Raw genomic sequence first — 22,651 nt, 5'->3', positions numbered from 1 at the left:
TTAGATATCCCTATATCATCTTATAAGGTACCTGTTCCCATTTGTATGTATATGTGCATGTGTGTGCGCATATCTATATGCGCACATATTTACAAATGCATGTAGATGGATTTACAGGCCAGAAAAGGACAATGAATTCCCTGGGGTTGGAATTACTGTAGTTGTATTGTGAGATATCTGACATGGTACTGAGAACTATCTCTGGTCTTCTACAGGGCCAGCATTTGCTCTTAACAGCTGAGGCATCTTTCCAGCTCCAAGATTATAATTTTATTTAGTTATCATCTGCTTGTTCTTTTCACTGAAGGGCACAGTAGCTATAAATACCAAGTGAAAACACATAAATAGGTTAGGAGTCTGACTAACACAAATGTGCCATGTACGGTCCACACTGAACCAGAATACTACCCTGGATATGGGCCAAATGAAGACATTTTTATTGCTGGCAATCTGTTCTTTTCAGGACTGGGGTCACTGGTTTCACTAAGCATTGCCATTCATACCACTGGGGGCAGGGCTGCATTTGGCTCCAGAATGTACTTCCTGGCTCAGAATCTTATTGCTTCTGGCCTTGCAGTAATAGGCTTTCATTACTCTAAGCATGGTTTCATCTCATGGCTCACACCCAACTTTACGAAACACTTTTGACACCGAAATAAAGAATTTTATAATTCCCAGTGGACAACTCTTACTTTCCTAATGCTAGGGGGACAGTTTGGAACAAAAATTTCACTTGCCCAAAGTCTTTTAAAATATTTATTTATTATTCAAAATTGTGTGTGTGTGTGTGTGTGTGTGTGTGTGTGTGTCTAAGCATATGAGTACCAATGTTCTTGAGGGTCAGAGGAATCAAGTACTCTAAAGTCAGAGTTATAGGCAGTTCTGGGGCACCTGATATGGGTAATGGGAACAGAACTTACATCCTCTGCATAAGCAATGTGTGCTCTCAAACTCTTAGCCATATCTCCAGCCACCCAACCCTCGTTCTATACAGCAAACCCTATATAGTTTAGATACAGCAAACCCTATATAGCTCAGATACAGCAAACCCTATATACCTCAGGACTCAGGAATTAGTCATTTGGAGCTTCTTTGAGGCATGGACCTAGGATACCATCAGCTTTTAGGCAAGATCTCAAATGAAGGCTAATCTGGACAAACCTTTTCAAACCTCAGAAGCTAGTTAGAACAAATCAAAGAAGAGGTCTCTCTGTTCAAGAAGATGGCAGATACCAAATCCTTCTGGGTTTGCCTCCATTAATAATGGTATATGCAGACTCAAACTCTGAAAATAATCTTGTTTTAAACAAGTCAGCAGAAAGGAGTGCATTTATCACCCCAATGTAACCTGGATATTATCTAACAGTCATGGTCTGAATCCCTGAGGATATTTGCCTCTCTCAAGTTTATCATTAATTCTCATTAACAGTATATTTTCCCTCTGGAGAACCAAGTTTCCCCGTCTTATCAGAACACAGAGAACTTCTGGAACAAAATGAAGTTCCGTTCATTTGCAGCATCTCTTGCTGTCACAGCTTGTGCTAGAAATTAGATTTTGTGCCCAGGAAGAGTGGAAATGGCCACCTGTTTTGTGTCCAGAGTCTGTCTCCCAGCCAAGACTCTCTAATGGCAGGACGCCAGACTGTTAATTTCAATGGTCTCCTCGGGTAGAGCAGCAGTGCCTGCCCTGGACCCTGGCAATTCTCAAAAGAGGACTCATTTACTATGTGCCTTGCTATGTTTGCTACACTTTTCAGAAAAAGCTTATGCTTCCCATAAATATTTAGATAATCTCTTTGGTGGAAGCATATGTTTCTTTTATGACAATCAGACCCTATATTTACTCTCACCCAGAAGGCTAAACTGCCGAGCATAAGTGAATGACATTTTTACCACTGACATAAAGTGTACCTGCTAGAAATAGCAACTACAAAACTGTCAGTCAGGTAGCAGGAACTGAGTGGAGAATGATCCTTCTTTCTTTGGTGGAAACATTCGTAAGAATAATTAGGGCTTATACATAGGTTAAAAAAAACACACAATAAAGTAAAATGAGACTCACAAGAGGATGCAGTACAAACATAAAGCAACAACCATGCACTAGAAAATTGACAAGGGCCTAGTCTTTCACAGGATGCAAAGATGTCATTGTCAACCAGCCTGTTCTTTGAATGTTCAAAGAAACAATAGAATTTGCTCATGCAATTCTATTATGTCGGGGTTCTTCTGTGGACCAGCACCTGGTCAGGAGAGTTAGGGGTGTGGCTTCAAATTCGATGAAGACAAATGTACATCTGCACTGCAACCTACTTCAAAGATATAGTAGAAGAGTTTCTCAGTGTGCGAGGGAAGCATCTGCAGCATCTTCAGTGGGCACCACTGTCCGGGTTTATTAGTAAGAACAGAGATCCATTTCTAAGAACACATGTCCACTTACTACTTTTACCACCAGCTAGCATCCCACGTTTTCACTTCAACCCTTCAATATGTCCATTTTCCAGGTTTATGATATGAAAAGTCTCTAACCCCTTAGGCTGTTCAGCATGATAGTCTTCTGAAGCATCATCTCCACTTTCACTTTCCAAATAGCATTCCAGTAAATGACATGACTTCTTGTGCAGATGACAGACGTCTTCTTCCTTTGAGTATGGGCTGTGGTGATCAGCTGCATTCCAGAGAACGGTGCATGAGGAGGGAGAAAGATATTAACTTTATATTGGAGAGCCCTAGAAAATCCTATATGACAAGATGATCTGGTTAGTTAAGCATCATAGGGAGGCCAGCTTGTTTGTAAGTCCCCTTGAAATGATATGCTAAAATGTCACTTCATCCTTTGGAGTCTTCTATAATAGCAGTTCTCAACCTGTTTGGGTCTCGATTCATTTGGAGTTGAATGACGCTCTCACAAACGTCACATAAGACTACCATGAAAACACTGATATTTATATTATGGAATTCATAACAGTAGGAAAACTACAGTTATGAAGCAGAAATGAAACTAATTTTATGGTTGGGGGTCATCACAACATCAGGACTATATTAAAGGGTTGTAGTATTAGGAAGGTTGAGAAAGTTCCTTCTCTATGAAATCATAACCTAGTCAAAATTTGAAAAAAAAAATCAGAAAATGCTAAAGTCAACTTTAAAACACTATCCATGATACATGACCAGATCTCCTCAAAATTGTTGAGGTCACTCTCAAAAAGGACAGTGAGAAAAACTGTCACATCCCAGAGGTGTCTACAAAGACATAACAATCAAATGTAATACAGTATCCCAAATGATGCTTAAACACAAAAAGGCTATTAGTGAAAAAAAAGTTAATGATACCTATATAAAGTGTGGAGGTTAGGACTGAGGTTTAAGATAGTTTTGTTGTTATATTTCCTCTACCCTGTCCTCGCTTCTCTTCCCCTCCCCTGCCTCTTCTCTGCATAAGAGAATTATTATAACTGGTGCTTCGACTTGGACCAAGGATCTTGTAAGACACACAACTTTTTGTTGGCCTCTCAAAGAACATGATGATATTTAACTAAACTTGACCCAGATAAAGAATCAGTTCCCATGTGGTATTAGCTTGCTAAAATGTGACTTCAAAAGACCCTAGCCATGTAAGTAATGAAAATCAATGAAATGATAAATGTGATTTCACTTGTGCATCCGGAAGAAAAATAAGAACTACTAACTAATAATGCGGCACAGCCTTTATAAAAATCATTTCCTCTCCCAGTTTTCATAGCAGGTAGCTTTTCTCATCGACTGAAGCTCATTCTTCCTGTGTACCAGATCTTGCTGTAGATGTTGGACATACAAGGATGTCCTGTGTTTGTCTTATCTTTCTCTGACTTCTTTTCTCTTAATTCTACATTTTCTCCACCTGTTATTTAGATTTGACCAAGATAATCCCATGATTGCTTATGAAACAAAGACAGGAATAAGACACCACACTGAATAGTCAAAGAGAACCTGGTCAGAAGTAGAGAGAAGAGCGTGGGCTCAGGGAAGGCAGCAAGCCCCATCAAAAGCTAATGATCTCACCGTCCACACATATAGATGACTGTCTCCGCTATACACACCAGCATCTCCATGCCATAGCACATGGAGAAGGAAACTGAATCCAGAGGAGGAATAAGATGGTTCTGATTGGTTCAAGCTCAGTCCACACCATATAAATGCTCAACCGCTTGCTCTGTGGAGACAGAACTCACACCTGCCCTGTTTTCTGTATTTGGTGGATAACTGAGAAGAAGACTGTCTGATCTTCCTCTGTAAAGTAGTAAGTTTAGAGAATGTCCTCTTTAACCGTGGCGCAGCGATATGAGACTCACTGTGCTTTCTGTCTTACAAGAAATAACTCTTGAAGGGGGGGTGGGGCAGTGAGGGCAGAATATCAGCAGGGACCCAGTTTGGTCAGAATTGCCTTGCGTGATCACAGGAGGATGGGAAAAGCTCCTTGACTTTAGTTCTTTTCTGCTAGCCAGGGAGGGACATTTAATTCATCTGCGAGTTCTTGTTGGCTCTCTGCCATGTGACTTTGCAATGCTGTCCACTGAAGAAGTGGAGTTGTGACTTGTTTTGACAAAGAGAATGAGGTGCAGCAACACCGAGAATGTTCAGACTCTAGAGATTTCGGGCGATTTCTGGCTTAATGCTACGAACGTTGACTGTGCCATGAGAACAGGCCCACAACAGGCTGCTGAGGGTGAAGAGACACTTGGCCTAGTCACTTCTGTCAGCCTAGAAATGAAATGGCATTTTAGCCCATTTTACCAACATGATCGATCTTTGATAAAGCTAGCCAGAAGAGACCGGAAGAACCAAACAACTGACCCACCAAAAACTGCTGCTCTGTGCAGCGAGGAACCAAATGAACCACTTTCTAACAAGTAAGCATAGGGGAAATTTGTTATACCGCAATTGCTCAGTGATGCAACTTCTAAAACTTAGTAAGCCAAGGCTTCACAGCACCCATAACCCTCTGAGCAGAGAACACATTTTCCAAGTCTGCTTCTGATCAAGAAGGGGATGCAAAGCATTTAGTGTATCGTCTTACTGTTCTTCTGAGTGTTTCTGCACACACCCAGTACCAAACACTGCTGCCTGCTAACTTCCTGTGCCACTGTTAGGCTGGCTGCTAAGAAAGTCTTTAGAATTCACTCCAGGAGCCAGTTTGTCTTGAATTACTATTTATTATTAACATATAATTAAATGCTAATATTTTTCACATTAACCAATTACTAACCTATCATGGCTCCTTTTTAAAGTTTTCTTTTCTGTCCCGCGCAACCGTCTCGCCTGCAAGAACGACGCAGCACACAAAATAGAATCCTTCTGCGGTAAACTTTATTGCTCTGGAAAAACCGGTACTTGCTTCACGTGACGAAAAAGACGGAGAAAACCAAGAGATCCAAGGAGACGAACAGGACGAACAAGCTCCACGAGACGGCCGAAAACCAACGGGAGAAAGAGAGGAAGAAGAGAGGAAGAGAGAGAGAGAAGAAGAGAGAGGAAGAGAGAGAGGAGCTATCCAGCCCGTCCCCTTATAAAGGGATCAGTCCTTGCTTTGGACGCGGAGCCCTCTGGCTGGTTGAAGCTCACCAGGCCCTATGATGCCACAGAAGAGGCAGAACTCATGAACTGGAAAAGTTACCCAGCGTGCGCGCACATGGCTTGTTTATCAGCACCATCTTGTAATGGCGAAAGCGTGAGAATGTGTGGGCGGTGCCCCACAGCCGGATATCCGCGCCATGACGGAATGCGTGGGAATGTGTGGGCGGCGCCCCACACTTTTCTTTCTCTTTTTCTTTTATATGCATTGGTGTTTTTCCTGCATGTATATCTATATGAGAATGTCAGAACTTGGAGCTACAGACAGTTGTGAGCTGCCATGTAGGTGCTGGGAATTGAACCCGGATCCTTGAGAAGAAGAAGTCTATGCTCTTGATTGCTGAGTCATCTCTACAGTCCCATCCTATCATGGCTTTTAATAGTCATTGAAGAAAGAACTCAAGAGCTATCTGTGTCAGGCCCCTTACCCTCCTTTTTGACAGCCATTAAGTGGAAAGTAGAAACGTCCCATTTACTTCTCCATTTTTGACCATGAACACCAAACATGTGGCGCTTTGGTTTTGCTGTCAGAACTTGCTTTTCAAGGTAAAACAAGGCAGTGTGCAGCTATGTGACAAATTATCTCCGATAGGATGTCTTGCACTCCAGAGGCTCCCGCGGCTTCTGTGAAACGGAAGTCATTTGTTTCTGCTGAGCGTGGATATAATTCACTAGACTGGTGATCTCTTTTGTGCTGATTTACGTGGGGACTTTCTACAGGTGACAACAAGAGAGCCGTTGAGAGTCAGAGTTCCTAGTGTGCGTTACTAGAAGACAAGCATGGTTGCCCACCCTTAGGGATGATGCTTTCAGACTTACTGTGTGCTACAGTCACGCGGAGGAACTTTTGGAAAACGCTTGCATAACAGTGATTTTCATAGTTTCGGAGGCAAGCTGTGTATCAGTATTATTTCACACCAAGCAGTTCTAATGCACAGCCAAAGCAGAGACGTGTAAATTGGGGCTATTGATAACTAATTATGCCTCACCCTGGTGGGCCTGGAAATATTACAGGTGACTCTAAAACAGTAGTTTCCCATGCTGAGGGAAGCCACAGGTGAGACTCAGGTAGGAAGGCAGCAAGGTGACTTGTCCCTAATCTAATGTGTATTAGCAACCACCTTCGGTGAACACCGAGGTGCCAGCCTCCATAGCAACTTTTCAAGTCCAATTTTGAAGAACTTCTGTTCCTGAAAGCTGAAGGACACACAGGGACAACCTCAATGACAGAATAGAAAGAGCAGACCAGCTTCGGTGCCCAGAGGCCGCACGCCCCCTCCTTGCCCGCTTTAAATGGTCACAGTTTCCGGAAGAGAGGACCATTCTGCTCCCGGGGCTCCAGCCTGGCCATGGGAGGGGGTGGAGCGTCCTGGGTCTGAGGCTGCGAGGCGGTGGAGTGTTGTTTGCTCTCAGCTGGTTGGAGGGCTGGCTTCTCCTCATCTCTAAGAGGGAAAGTTCTGGCCAATCACAAGAAGCCAACTGGAGACTGCGAAAGTGAGGATGAGATGGCAAAAATCTGTTCTTGTTGCCGCAGGAGACACACCTCTCTCGGTGCGCGGAGATGCCCCAGAAACTTGTGAAGCTGCTGCCCGCAGCTGTTGACAATCCCGGGGTGCGTGGGGTGGGAGTTGTTTAGGGGCATCTACTCGGGGCTTGGCACTCAGAATTCTGTTTTCCCGACTGAAGTTGAACTCTGGGCCTGGAGTGGGCCCGGGGGGTTCCATTAGTTTTAATATGGGAGAAATTGAAGTGAAGGGCTAAGGAAAAGAAATGGGTCAAAAACTCCACCCTGTGTTTCTTGCCCACATTCCTCCCCGGAATCTGATTCCTAACCTGTAAAAGGGGCACTTAAAGGCATATTGGGACTCACTGGCTCTAGGCTTGGAGGTTATGGTGGAGAAGCAGGCAAGGCCTTACAATCAAGTGGTATTGGCAGCACAGCATTTTGAACCTTCCCCGATTTTATGAGCAAAAGACTTTCATCTGGTTATCCCCACCCAACCCCGCCCCCAACCCCTGGGAACCTTGGCTCTGATTTAAGTAACTTAAGGCTTGGGAGGACCCCCACTGCTACAGGGGCTTTACTTTCTATTCAACGGAAGAGTGGGCTTCTGCACCGCAGATTAGGAGGGTCCCCAGCTCCCTTCAAGCTTGTTTTGCCTCCTTTTGTTGGGTTTTGCCTTTTTGATCTTCTCCCGCCCTCTGCTCTCCTCTCCCCTCCCTTCCTCCTCCTTCCTCTCAGTGCTGTTTACTGATGTCCCAAGTTCTGATGACGCTCTGGGCGCCTCGCCAAATCCATCCGGGGGTGGCTTAGAAGTCTCTGGTCTAAGGGGGATCTCCGCGGGGCAGATGTAGAAATAAACAAACAGTGACAAGACACTGAGAGTGCAGCCCCCCGAGGGCCCCCGTGGAAATGCGCACAGGCTGTCTGGAATGGAAAGCCAGAGGGACCCCTGGCCCAGGGGATGCCGCACCTCGCCCCCGCCTCTGCAGGCTCCAGCGCCCCGCATCCGCAGTGACTCAGGAGGCTGCCTGCCCGCATTCCTCCGCCACCCGCTCACTGCGGCACCGGGGACACGGTTCCTCCGCCCACAGCCTGCGCCTCGTCCCTGGCGCCCTCCCCGCCGGCTTGCCCGGGTTGTGCCACCCCCACTTTGTGTCCGCAGCGGCCGCTACGGGGGAGGGGGTAGGGGTTGTTCCAAGATTGTTCTGCTCTAGGAGAGCTGCGGGAGGGAAAAAGGAGAGACAAGACCATTGGAATGACTCAGGGTTTTTGAAGCAGCTAAACCATAACAGAGGCCTCATTCTGGGACCGGGTGGGGGTAGGGGTGTAGGTGGGGAGCAAACAAAACTCCTTAGGAGTTTCTGGCCTTAAAAACAGGTTCCAGCTCAGACTCCCAGCCTGAAATCTGCAGAAGCATCGAATAATTTATAGCTCTAAAAATATCTATATTGCTCAGAGAAAGGACTTAGGGTCTGGAGGCCTTGAGTATCCTCAAAATAACCATTCTGCTGGTTACCAACCCATCTTTGGAAGATACCTACATTTAGGGTCCTATCTGTCTTAACCAACCAAAAGGCACATCTCAGCAAGGATTGCTCCTAAGCCCCAGGAACCATAGGCCAATCCTGCTAAGATTTACGTGGAGCGACTCTTACCCCTCGGATTGACGAAACTACCTGGGGCCTTGATGTGCTTTTACCTCCTGCTAGATGGTCAGTGACACGTTCAGTGAGGCACCAGGTTCAAGTCCTGCCTCACAGAGAAGCAGTGGGAAGCTGCTTGGTTCTCTAGGCCATACCAGCTGGGCTCCTCACAAGGAGAGAGGGTTCTCAGTTCTTCGTACATCAGTCAAAACTGGGCTGGAAGCAAAAACAAAACAAAGCAAAAAGGCCATTGTTTGCAGAATATCTTTTTCTGTCCAAAGTCGTTGCTAAGCTGAGAAGACTCTCCATGACCTTTGCCTGCCGTTTCTCATGTTCTGGTCTTCTGTGAGACCCCCTCCCTCTTGACTAGTTATGTTGGTCTGTTTCTTAAACTCGCCGCTGAGCATCTCGGCCCTTCGGTCATGCTGGATGTCCCCTCCACAGGTAAAGTGAGACCCCAGATGCTACAAAGGTCAACCTATCCAAAATAGACCCTGTCCACCGCAGCGGTGCCAAAAGGTCCCGCCCCCCCCCCCCCCCGCATTTACTTCATGCATTAATGTTGGGTAAATAATACAATAATAGGTCTCCTCTGAAGAATGAGTCCCTTGGGATCAAGGGCTTTATCTTGTGAATTGTTCCAGTGCCCACGGCTGGCACATTCTAAGTGTATGAGGAATATGTGAAGAAAAGAACAAGACCAAGCTGAACTTGCTCAACTTCAGGAGTTAATGACCTTTCCCAAGAATATCTGCTGTCTCAAGCTCAAACTGATGTTGAACTGAAGTCAGAGTAGACCATGACCACTGCGCAAGCTGGACATCAAAGTAAGATGTAGATTTTAGCATTCCCTGATCTCTCTGTAAGCGCAAATGCCCCCATTACTTTGGAATGTAAATATTTTTTAAGCCAGTTCAAATAGATGTCCATATGCTCACAATGTAGTCAGTGTTATCTCTGTATTTTTATCTTTCTCTACTTTTCAAGGCTTGGAGGGAGGCCAGCTTTTACAAGGCTTACGGACTTCTTACTGCAGCCCATTCAGCCCACTAAGGTCTTGTAGTCAACTAGTCAGCTGCCACATGCGGTCATGTAATTGCCATTCGTCTGAGCAAGAGCCATAGCTGTAGTCACTTCTCTTCCAGTCAGTTTGTAACCATACCAACCCGTTCCGTTTCTTAGTGATTGTCTTTTCTATGATTCAGTCTTATAAAGAATGCCCAAGAATTTCAGCAACACTAGTGCTTTTAAAAATAGCACGATGGGGAAAAAGAAAAACCCAGCAAAATTGGATTTAAGTCTTGGCTGCTTTATACACCAGCAGGGGTCTCTTCTTTTTATTCTGAGTCCTCATTTGAGCAGTTAGAGCCCTGTTACACTTCTGCCTCCTGAGACCACCACTGTGAGGGTCAGATGAATTAGTGCAGAATAAAGTGCTTTGTAAGTGGCAGCGCTGGGTGGGTACTCCAGCAACCAGCATGATGCTATTAGAGAGAGACAGACAGACAGACAGACTGAGAGTATGTAAAACACTGAGAACTATAGCTCACCTTCCTGGGGCTGTGCTCTGGCTGAGAGCTGTGTATAAACAGTCCACTGAGGGTTATTAAGAAAGGGATTCAGAACCGAATGGAGAATCTATAGGAATCAAAAGTTAAGTCTGGAATGAGCTGCACCAGAGATTAAAGAGGAAATGAGATCAGAGGCCATGCTGGGGGCTTTGTGATGTCTGAACCATAGGTCTGGAGCAAGGGCACATTGGAGGAGGCAGACAGATGGCTTTGATCCAACTGAGATGAAATAGAGTAGAAATGCTGAGGGGTGGGTAGAGCAGAGGCTGGTTGCTCACTCCCGGTCTTATTTCTTCACTCAGTGCTTGCCAGGCGTGAACCTCCAGGGAGGTTTCCAGAGAACAAACCCTTTTTATGGGAGGGTGGGTATCTGGACATTCTCCAATCCTAGCTTTGTTGTTCTTTCAGGAATGGAGGGATCTGAACCATTGAAAAACCCAGAAAGTCATATAATCTTTGCTCGGATAAGTTTGTTGCACCTTTCTTGGCAGGCAAAAGAACTGGGTTTTCTGGGGCTTTTGGAAGTTACGGTACAGCCAGCCATGGAAGCTGAAATGGCATTCTTGCCCTGCACTGAATCTGAACCTCATACATCAATAAATCCAGTACCCACTCAATGTCTTCTACCACGAGCTGCATTATCTGTCTTCACAAACAGCTCTCTGGGGGATGGGCTTCTTCTCATTTGTACCATGTCCAGCTTCAGGCCACTACGCAAAGTGAGAAATGTCTAGTCACTCTGTTTTCTCTAACTGGATAACGTATAAAACATCTGTTGAATATTCAGTATTTTCAATCACGCCATTAGTGTTCATTCTATATCTTACAATGTAATGTTTTTCCAGTTATATATTCTTTTCCCCAAGTGTTCCCTCCCATCCTAATAATAGGCTTTCTTAATTCTGTGGTGATATGGATTCTAACATTGAAAACCCCAATCATCTGTAACTTAGAGAGCACTTCAGGGCCTGTGAAGATACAGTAGTCACAACAAAGAGTAGACTTTATTTGCAATTGAACTAGAGTCAAGAAGATAAAAGAAAATGAATGACAGTATCAGTCAGCCATTGCTGTTTAACAAAATAGCCCAAAAGTAATAGCTCATAGCGTCAAAAGGGTATGAATGAAAAGGTAATATATTCTAGATCAAATAAGACCCACAAAAGATCATGAGAAGCAAGGGAGATCAAGAGCTAGCACAAATGAGATGATAAATAATAATCCACTGCCTTTTGAATGTTTCTAAAATATGGGAGCTATTGCCTTGTTCTATAAACCAGTACAATGACTTCCTGAAGTCAGACCATGTCTGGGTTCTAGAATAAGTTGAATTTTTTTTCCCTAGTAAAAACCTCTTTGGCTGGTGGTTCACTGGTGAAAGACCGGCTAGATTCATTATAGGTCAGAATCAAAAGTACTCGGGTTAAAGTCACCTGACCTGTATGTCCATGAGTGGTTATTTAACCTCTTTGAAGTTTTTTCTTTTTTTCACTTATTAATGGATTTAAATTTTTACATGGTTTCAATAAAATTCAAATCTAATATTTTGAGTAATGAAAGTTTTTGTAAACTGTACAACACTGAACATGCAAGATAGAATTACTGGGCAGGCTCTTGCCCTCCTCTCTCTTGCCTTCTTGCTCTCCCAGCCTTACTCATTCTCTCCCTCTTCCCTCCCCCCCCTCTCTCAGTGTTCATGGCCTACTCCTCTACTTCTCTATTCCACTGTTCTCTCTCTCTGCCTCTACTACCCTCTCATGACCTGAGTAAACTCTATTCTGTACAAAAGAAGAAGGAGAAGAGGAAGAAGAAGAGGAAGAGGAAGAGGAAGAGGAAAAGGAAGAGGAAGAAGAAGAAGAAGAAGAAGAAGAAGAAGAAGAAGAAGAAGAAGAAGAAGAAGAAGAAGAAGAAGAATTACTGGGAAATGAGCTTGGGCCCTGTGATGGGTCCTGTTTGTATTGGGGATTTGTGGAATCCATCTGCTTAATTAACTCTCCTGGTAGAAGGACTTGCATTACTCTTATGACTTGTCTACCTTGTTTTGGGGAAGCCAAGAGCGAAATGTGAAGTATTCAGAGTTGGTGGTAGTATCATCCCTCTGGAATTATTTGTAAGGGGCCAGGAAAGACCTGAAAAAGCCAAGGGACAATTTATTCACTAGGACCAAGTATTATATGCACAGAGGGCGAACTCAAGCAATTTCCGTTCTTGTTCTTCTGGATGCTAATTCTGCTTTACCTCTCCAGGATCTCACAACGTATCCTTTGCTGCAGATTTCACTCATGTCTCCCTGTTACTCTCTAGTGGTTTCTCTGGAGGTGGGAGCATGCTGCAGAGGCCAATGTCAATAAACAAAGAATAATGCACAGCTTCCAGAAGAGCCTTGTGTTTTCCTTGGCTTAGTTTTCATTTCACTTATGAAAATTCTGATTTTTCATGAATCCACCTAAAATTCATACTTATTTAGCAACCGTAGGAACCACACCATGCATATTCATATCTGACGTGCCATCTGTTTCATCTCTTGGAGAGAGTCAGTTCCTAAGTGTGTACCCTCCAACCTCATTCAGGAGGTAGCCCGGGGAGTCCATATGGCTTTTGGCAATTTCCTGGCTCCACCAGAACCCAGGCTAGAGCCCAGAAGTGACCCAGGATAAGCATCAAGCCAAATGAACTGCAGTGTAATTTGACTTTCCAGCCTGAGAAGGGATGAGAAGGCACGAATGCTTTTGCAATGTGTAAGTGATAAAAATCACGATGAGGAAGGATTTTTCTTCCCAGTTCAACTATCCAGGAAAGTCCAGTGGCATACCCTTAGGTTTTCGAAGGAGAAACAGCAATATCCATCATGTGTCGGTTAAAAAGTAAGCTTAAAATAAAACAAAATGCATGAAAAATGAAGCCAACATTACTGAGCGTGGGACAAAGTGGCTGTGGAATGGAGAATGGTGACGTCAGGCTCTGACTTTGTCCAGAATTGGGTATGAAATCTTAAGCCAACCCTTCCATGTTTGTTGCCGATTTCCTCATCTGCCGCTGAATGAATTGTATCAGATACTATTGAAATTCTGTCCAGTGTCACCATCTAAGACTTTCATGCCTTCTCTACTCACATTACTAAGATGAGGAGGTAGAGCCATTGTTTCTAGATGCTATTCTACCAGTTATCCTATGTAACAGGGGTACAATGGAATTGCCCCGCTGGCCATGCCTGCTTTAGGAAAAGAACTTAGAGACTGTAAAACTGAAATGAGTGCAGTGAGACTTGGGCCTTTCACTTCTGAAATTTAAGTTCACTTAAAATGTCCAAAAACGGGGAGATGGGTTAGTGGTTAAGGGCACTTCTGGGCAAGCATGAGAACCTGATTTTGAGTCCACGGGATCCTGAGGCTGGCCATTGCTGCCCATGCCTGTAGCACTATGGGAGACAAAGACAGGGCAACCAGCGGTTTGCTAGCCATGAGAAAAACTTGAGTGTCATGGATAGAACTTGTCTCAAGAGAATAAACTTGGAAATGATATAATCTACATTCATACACACGTAGAACCACCATCAGAACCAACACACACACACACACACACACACACACACACACACACTGGGTGGGGGAGATTAAGGGGAAGTCATCACAAGGAAGAAAACAAACCAAGAGATTAAATGTGACTATGTCGTTAACCCTTCAGGATCACCAAATTAATAATCTTGGTTTCAGTGAAATTCTTTCAGTGAATCTGGACAGCTAATTTCCCTTTAGGCAGCCTAGGGATTGACTAATGAGTATCCTGTGCACAATGGCTTGCTCATGCTTTTACTTCTCATTCTTTTATAAAACCTTTCCACCCATGACCCATGAACGGTTAGCACCCAAAGGAGAGACTATCTTAGTGGGATTTCAATCTGTAGCTTTTTCCCTTGTTGTGTGACTTTCCTGGGGGGGGGGGAAACCATCTGCTCCCCCAGATAAAGTATGGATGGCAAACTGGAAAAACAATTCTACCAAAGTCTAACTTGACAAGCCATTGAATTTATTTGATTTCTTACAGGAATATGGATGAAGGGTTACTTAAGAGTTACATTAAAACATGGATGTCTCAAAGACAGCTGCATTATTGAAATGTATTCCTCAGTTTGGGTGATGGAATGTGACCTAGGAGCATTTCTGTAAAACTTGCACATAGTTCAGTAGGTTGGAGCTCTCCTGAGCAATTTGTACTGCTTTAATAATCTTGGGGAAGGAAGAACTTTGTGAATCTTGTAACTTCCAGGGACTTCCTAAAACCTGTGAGTTGTTCACTTTGTATGTCTTAGTGAGCCTCCCTCTGGGATGGAATGTTTCAAGTTGTAATTTCCCGAATGTTATGGAACCTTCTGCCAGAAGGGAAATGTTTACATTTCCAGGGTATTGCTTTACAACAGATCTATGTAGGTATTAGTTCATTGAGTATGAACAGTGAAAGGCATGTAAACAATACATGAGAGGGGGGGACATGTAAAAAATTATGAGTAGATTCTCTCTCTCTTCTAAAGTCCTGATAGACCCAAATAAAATATTCTCCAGATTACTATGCTGTAATTTCCACCTACAGCTTAATGGCAGGTAGCCTGCTACTAGCTTGTAATTCTGGTCAATAAGCTCCGTCATCCCATTGACCATCAGATCGTGAAAGGAACAACTAGTGGTCTACAGAATGTTGTGTGGCTAAGCTAGGAATTTGGTAACGTAGACTAGCTTCCACCACTGGTAATGTTTTTATGAAGATTTAACCCACAATAAAAGTCAATTTGTAGAAGTAACTTAGTTACAAGATGATGCCAACAAATCAATACTCGAGTGGAGAATTGAGACAGAAAGAAAGGTAGACAATCAAGATCAAACCACTTTGGCTCAATTCTACTGAGAACATCTAACAGCCTTATCGCAGAAAACAAAAACAAAAACAAAACAACAACAAGAACAAAAACCCCATTGGCTTAGCCATATCCCAAAAGAACAGAAACCTGAGTCATTAAATTACCAACTCAGCTAGACAGCATGCAGACGCTCTAGCCTTTCTGAGTGAGCCTTGGGATTCAGATAGAATAGAACAGTGTTAAGTTCTAAAAGGACATAGGCATATATCTCCTGCACTTGCTACAGACTGGTACAGAAAGAGGACCACATGCAACAGCTGCCTAGATACCGATGAAAGAGAAACCCCAAGCTACACTTAAATGACGATGGAAGTACGTATACCGATTCAAGTCCATGCCAAAACGTAGCATGTCTTTCTAAAACAGTGAGAGTAAGGCTTTTGTGTGCTTTGGCCATACCTGTTTCTTTTCTCAAATCCCTTTCCGGACTAACTGTGTTTCGAATCTATTCTTGGTATTTGGTTCTTATCTTTGCTGAAAATAGGGAATAATTGCTTCTAGGGCTTATTTTCATTGCTCGATATTCAGTTACAGAGAAAAAGAGTTGGTCACAAAGAAAAAGAATTGCTTTTTAAATAGCTTAAAGAAATATGGGGATTCTTTTGGGGCCATAATTGGCTTGTAGAGGGGTCATAATTTCACCTTTAACCCAATTACAGCAGCTCGCTGACTTAGGCCTTTCACAACTTACTTTTGGGGAGGAGGGTTGAGGTGGTGCTAATTCAAAATATATTGCTAAGAAATCTGAATTCTGATAGCATAGGCGATTCTGGAGCCTTTAAACCCAGTAGCTCAGAGGTTTCCAACCTTAAGCACTGGATTCAAATATATGCTTCTGATGCCAACTGAATGTTCAGGGGGCAGAAAAAGAATTTTGTTGCAGTGAGTTAAAAGATGGTGTGGGGTGGGGACAGGGATGAAAACTGATAATGGAAAACTCAGATACCCACAGCCCCTCCAGGGAATCAGACTTCAGACCTTTATCTTATCTTTGATAACACTAATGCTGGGTAATATTTATTTAGCTGAGCCCAATAAGCAGTGTAAAGAGTTTCTTCTCTCAAACTGGCACAGCAGGGGGCCACAGCAGTCAGCCTGCTGATAATTAACAGTGAAATGCCTGGCGTGTTCTCTCCCTAAAATATCCAAAGGGATGGCTGAGACTGCTGGGTGAATTCATTTTCCTCTTGCTGGCTAGGGTAAAGAGAGAGCTGCAGCAGAAAATTACCAGGAGAGGCAGCCAGCCAAAGGGAGAGCAAAATGGCTGTTCTGAGTAAGCAGCCTGAGGAGGGTAACCTGTCTCCTGCTCACGGAAGATCACACCCTCCCTTTGCACAATCAGTATTCACAGTGAATTGTAATACAGGCAAAGGGGATTACGTCGTTTAGAGCTCACAGGTGCCACATTTGAAGCAGTAGGTGCAAAATGATGCTATGATAGCATTCATATTGAACCGCAGAGATTTTGTAATTCCTCCATCTTTAATGATGAAGAAAGGGGGATTGAGAAAAGGCACGTGGCACATACAGCTAGCTACACAATGAATTTATTATAGACTGGACAGAAGAACCCCATGCTCCCATCTGCCAAGTCGGTGCTCACAGCATCTTTTATCTAAAGTCTCAAAACCCCAGATCCACATAAGACTTTGTCCCTCTTTTGCAGCTGAACATGGGATCCCTACAACAGAACAGTAAGAGAAAAGCCAGCCTAAACAACTCTGTCAGCAAATAATTCCCGAAATTCCTCTCAACGAAGAACATGGATGTTAGCAACACAACAAATACATAATAATTACGCAGTTTTCAAAATATACCAAAAGCATGGGTGAGAACATTTGTAAACATAATTATTTTAAATTTCAGTTATCATAATAGCTTTCACGTGGGTACAGTTCCCAGTTACTATAACAGGAAGTTGATGTTTGCTGAATATATGGACTTGCACAAAAATGACAAACATAATAGTTGATTGAAGGAGGGTCTAATTTCCCTGATCTTATCCAAAAGTCCTGACTCACTTGGCTTTCCTTCTTGGCTCAGCTGGTGCTTCAGGGACTTCCTACATGTTTTGTTTTTTCCAGTAAAAAAAATATGAATCTTGAGAAATCAACCATCATTTTCTTTACCTCTAAGGAATTGTATATATATATATATATATATATATATATATATATATATATATATATATATATATATCGTACGTTATAGAATTGCTATTAAAGACTTTACATTTTTAAAACATGAGGCACTTTTACATACTAAAAGACAGCTTTCCTAAATGTCATTTCAAAACCACAGCTTTACTAAAGACTTGGAATTGAAATTGGTTCCTCTCCTCTCCTGAAATTCCTTGCATGTGAAGACTGTCCAAGTTGTATGCTAGCGTTAAAAGGGGGGGGAGTGAACCCCTCCCCAAAACTCTATGCCAGATAGCCTCTCTCCTTTCTCTCATTTCCCACCCCTGATCTGTCTGACTTCCAATTCTCCTTCCTGCAATTTCTCCAGATGGTAGACATCTTTCTCCCTCCTGGCTCTTACAACTCCTTTCTGCTGAATGGGAGCCAATTCTTGCAACCCAACTTCCTCTTCAAATGGATGTACATAGCTTCTAGAAGGACCAGGCCATCTGACACCATTGCCTGCTGCCTGCTCTTGCCAGTGTCCTTCCTTGACCTAGGTTTCCCCCTGCTTGAGCTTGATAGAAGAAGTCGGCCTCGCTTGCATCTGGTTTTCCTATAGCTTAGTGTCGCATCTTAATTCTTCTTTAGTTTCCCAACTAAGAGTTATTCTCCCTTATTCTGGAACTGTTTCCACCCTTACTATAATAGCATTACTATAACTTAAGGCAGGCAGATTGAGTCTGATATTTTAAGTTTCAAGCTCTTTTGGCAATTATATCATTAAGATTGTCAGTGTGTCCATAGGGATGTGGGAGGAACGGCTCAGCTTAGAACATCTACAGAAGAACAGATCCTGAAGCAGAGGCATGAAACATACAGGACACATCTAAGGATGGAGAGCCTTTATCTAATTTTCTTCCTCTTCCTTATGTTAGCCCACAAGCACCTGCATTTTCTCCATAATATCTTTGTTTTATATTAGTATTTTTATTCTTTCTATCTTCATCTTATTATTTTGTATGGTGTAGTCCAAGCATTTCCTATATTATAAATAAAATATTGTCCCTTTCCTGCCTCTAAACTATTTCCCCTAAGGCAACCGATTATGAAATGTTAAGAAACCACCTTTAAAAAAAAAACAACAAATATTTCTTTTGCAGGGTTGAGCTTGCCTGCTCAATCCTGATTCATTCTCTCTAGCAGTTATTTATATACAATGTGGGTACCTCATCCTTTTTAATGGTTATATTTTGATTTTAACTTTCTTTATGTAGAACCTTATTAAAATATTAATTCACTACAGTATGATGCTCAATTATTACACAGTATCAATTTCAGCCACAATTTTCATGTGTGCATTGCCCCTCATGCAGGAAGGATGGTATTCTTCACACTGTGCGGACTGGCTGTTCTATAAAATGGCCTCGGCCATTTTACTTTCTAAGAGCTGCCTCCTCCAGGATAAGCTCTGTTCTCCTCACCACCTGCCTCAGTCACTGTACAGGTTGGTATTCTCCCATTCGTCAGTGTCTTAGTTACTGTTTATCCATCCTAGCTCTTGGTACTTTTCCTTACACTGATCACTAGACAGTTTGGGAATGCCTTCTCTCATTACCTACCTTGAAGGATGCTGTGCATCTTTCTCACTCTTACTAACAACAATCTCCATGAATCCTCCTCTATTCTGGGTGGCATAGGAGACACACAATCAAGACTCATGGATCCTTTCTTTACTTTCAAGTCCCCCCAAATTTTGTTTCTGTGCACGTAAACAAAATCTTAATAGTGATTTTGAAATATTTTTAGTATAGATCATATTGACTATTCATTTATAAATAACAACACAATTTAAATATCCTGAATGAACTGATGAATGCCAGACCCTGTTCTGGGCACTGCATGTGAGTCCATATGATTGCTAAAGCCTCCCCTCTCATGGAGCCTCCTTCGTATTAGGGGAAAGAAGACTATAGGCAAATAGACGCTGAGAGATGCTTTCCAAATTAAGGTATTTGGATGACTGCGAAATACTCTTGAAAAATGAGTTAGCTTTTGTCTAGAAACTGTAGAATTTTAAGAAGAGCATTTTTGATGTTTGAATTGAGACCTGAGTAATCTGAAGGAGCTGATCAGCTAAGTGTGGGCAGAGGGAATGGTGAGCAGACGCAAAGGCCATGCGATGAGCAGACGCAAAGGCCATGCGATGAGCAGATGCAAAGGCCATGCGATGAGCAGATGCAAAGGCCATGCGATGGGAGATTCCTGAGACCACCAGAGGGTTAGTGAGGAAAGAACACCCTTTTAAGAGTCAGAGGTTTCAGCAGAAGCAAGGACCTGGACTGAATCTAAATAGCAGGGCAATGTCTAACTCTGAAAACTCCTTGAAAACAGACATTCCAGAGTCATCTTTATATTGTCATGGGCTAAATTAATGCTTGGCAAAGGAGATGAATATCGTAAAGAGAAGTTTCACAACCAAGTTATTTGGAAAATGTTAAGTTGCTCCACATTGTAAAGCAAAAAAAAAAAAAAAAAAATTTACTTTCTATGTTACATAATGCATGTCAGTGGACACATTTGGCTAAGAGGAAATTTAGCTATTAAATCACAACTCTCAGATTTCAATTTTCTCCAAGGACCATTGTGGGGATTTTTATAGGTTCTATAAGAGCCCTACTTACCCTGCAAGTTCCCATTCACTCTATAGTCTTTGATTCTATCTTATCACTGAAATGCTTTATAACTTTTGGAGTTTTACAAGCTTCAATCTGCTCTTGGCTTTTTGCCTCTGACATTCAATTTTCGCACCACTTTTATGAATTCAAGAATGGTACCAGACTGGCTTCCTTTGATAAGCTTTTTTTCCCCCTTCCAACTTACTGTCAAGCCTTACATTTAGAAGGTTGTAGAGAGCATCTATGTTCAACTTTAAAAGTAATCATGGAGAAAATACTTTCAACACATGCATTGCTACTACATAAGAAAACAGAAAGCCGTAGGTAGGAGGTGGCATTTTACAACTGAAATCATCTTTCGAAACAGAATAGCTGTGTGTGGCCCCTTCATAGGTATAATCATCAAGGTTCAGAATTATCAAATAGTATTATACAGGTCCTGTAATGGTGCCCAAGTGAGTGAGCAGGGAGCCATGAATTCCAAACTAGTTGACCCTTCAGGGACTGGGGCCTTACTTTCTCAGGTGTCTGAGATTCACTTGAATGTGTTCAGGAGTTAAATTGTCCTGGGGGGTATTGTTTGATCACCAGGGAACACTGGGAGTCTACTCTGAAGATGTGTGCTAGTCTCATATATTGCTGGTGTTTTAACCTATTGTGCCTTTTATAAAATCACCAATTCGGCTCACATTTAGAGATAATATTTTCTAAATATCAAACTATTTGAGGGAGTAAATCTGTGAGTAGTGGAGTTCAACCCAGTAGTTTCTAATTGTTGGACGATTGAAGCATTGAACAGATACTGGATCCTTTCCTAGTCCTATTGAAATTGATACGTGAACCATTTTGTCATTATCCCCTTCTTTCTCCTGACTCTCTGCCACTCTCTGTGACACATACACAAACAAACACAGAAAGATCTATTCTTACACTCTGGGACTCTAAAGGATGGGGACATAGCTATGTAAACACCTCTCTCCATATAAATGTTGCTTCCTGAAGATACTTTCTTGACCTTTTGTAGGCAACTGGGTAGAGAGATTTAGTTTTTGATAATCAAGGTCTCATTCAAAAGTAAAAAGTGCAGTGTATTTTTATTTCCAGCAAAGGAAAAAGAAAGTCAAGGCATAATGAGCTGGGAATTAGACATTAGTTGCTGACGATGATTAAGTAGAGACTATTTTCCCAGGATATAGATATTTGTATTTGCAAATTAAAAAAAAAATGATACAACAACCAAATAAAATCATTGATAGTTGGAATGAAGCCTGTAGTTACCTGCATTCAAATTTGTTATTTCTAAAGCTTTTAATTCTTTTCCAATCAAATTAAAATTGCTAATATGTAACTGAGATTGAAATGGAAAGATTGCCGAGTTATAGCATGTAGGCACATCATGCTGGTGACACTGGACAGATAGGTCGGAATGAAAAGGGGGAATGAAGAAGGGGTTTTTATAAAGTGTGCTTGGTAAAACTAGAATAACTTACCATTTCATCTCTTCATGCTTGGTTGATGTAGTTTTTCCTCTCTAACCTGTCTTCCAGCTCACAAATCCCCCCTTTAACTGTGTCTATTTTACAATGACAAGGATATATTAGGTTTTAATTTGACACTATATGTCTCAGTTATAATTCTCTTTTTATTCTTTAAAGTATATTTATAATCCTTTGAATTTTTACTCTTCATTTCTTTCTATTTTTTTCATAGAAAAGCATCTAAAAGTCTGTGTTTTAGATGTATGTATAAAGAGAGCCAGTGCTTTTATTTTTCTATGTAAAGTATTTGTGATTATTTTAATAGCATTTTACATTATCCATTTTTGATGTAATTTCCTCTCATAAAAAGTATGTTTCAACATTTGTGAAATTGATTTTAGCCTAATAGGAAATATTCAGAGAAATAATTTATTTCCTTCTGTCATGTATTTCAAATACTAGCCATTTGTAGTCACTTTAATTCAATTTATGGATTTACACATCTATAAAACTTAGACAATTAAAATAAAGGCTATGCATTACAGCTGGGCCTTGATTCCAACTTCTGTCCTCTGGGCTCCCCTTCAACCTCTGTGATACATTCTTTACACAGACTAAGAGGCACCAAACAAGGATTAAGCTGCACTTTTCCATCTTTCTTTGGATATTGGCCTGGTAATTCAGCAGCCTACCACATTTTCATACTTTCAGACTACTGAGATAAACTCAAGATACAGAGTTTTCTTAGCTGTATCATTTGAGCTGCAAGAGAGAAAAAGATGTCTATCCATCATGAGGCTTACCCATCTCATACATATCTATGTGTACACACACACACACACATACACACTTACAAATATATATATATATATATATATATATATATATATATATATATATATATATATGTATGCACATAAGAAAATATATAGATACAGGTTTTGATGAATGACCAAAACTTGAAGATGTGAGGGTTTAGGAAACAACATAAGATTTTGAGAAATAAGTAATTTTCTCTTGATGCATTTGCAATGAGTGGTATCTTCAGAATCAAATAAGATGTTTTTAAAAATGAAGTTGAGCTGAAAAATTAAACTTTTTTTTCAACACATGCTTCTGATGAGTTTGAAAGTTGGCA

Source organism: Micromys minutus (assembly GCF_963924665.1).
Source record: "Micromys minutus genome assembly, chromosome: 17".
Taxonomy (NCBI): Eukaryota; Metazoa; Chordata; class Mammalia; order Rodentia; family Muridae; genus Micromys; species Micromys minutus.
Note: the sequence above shows the minus strand (reverse complement) of the source record.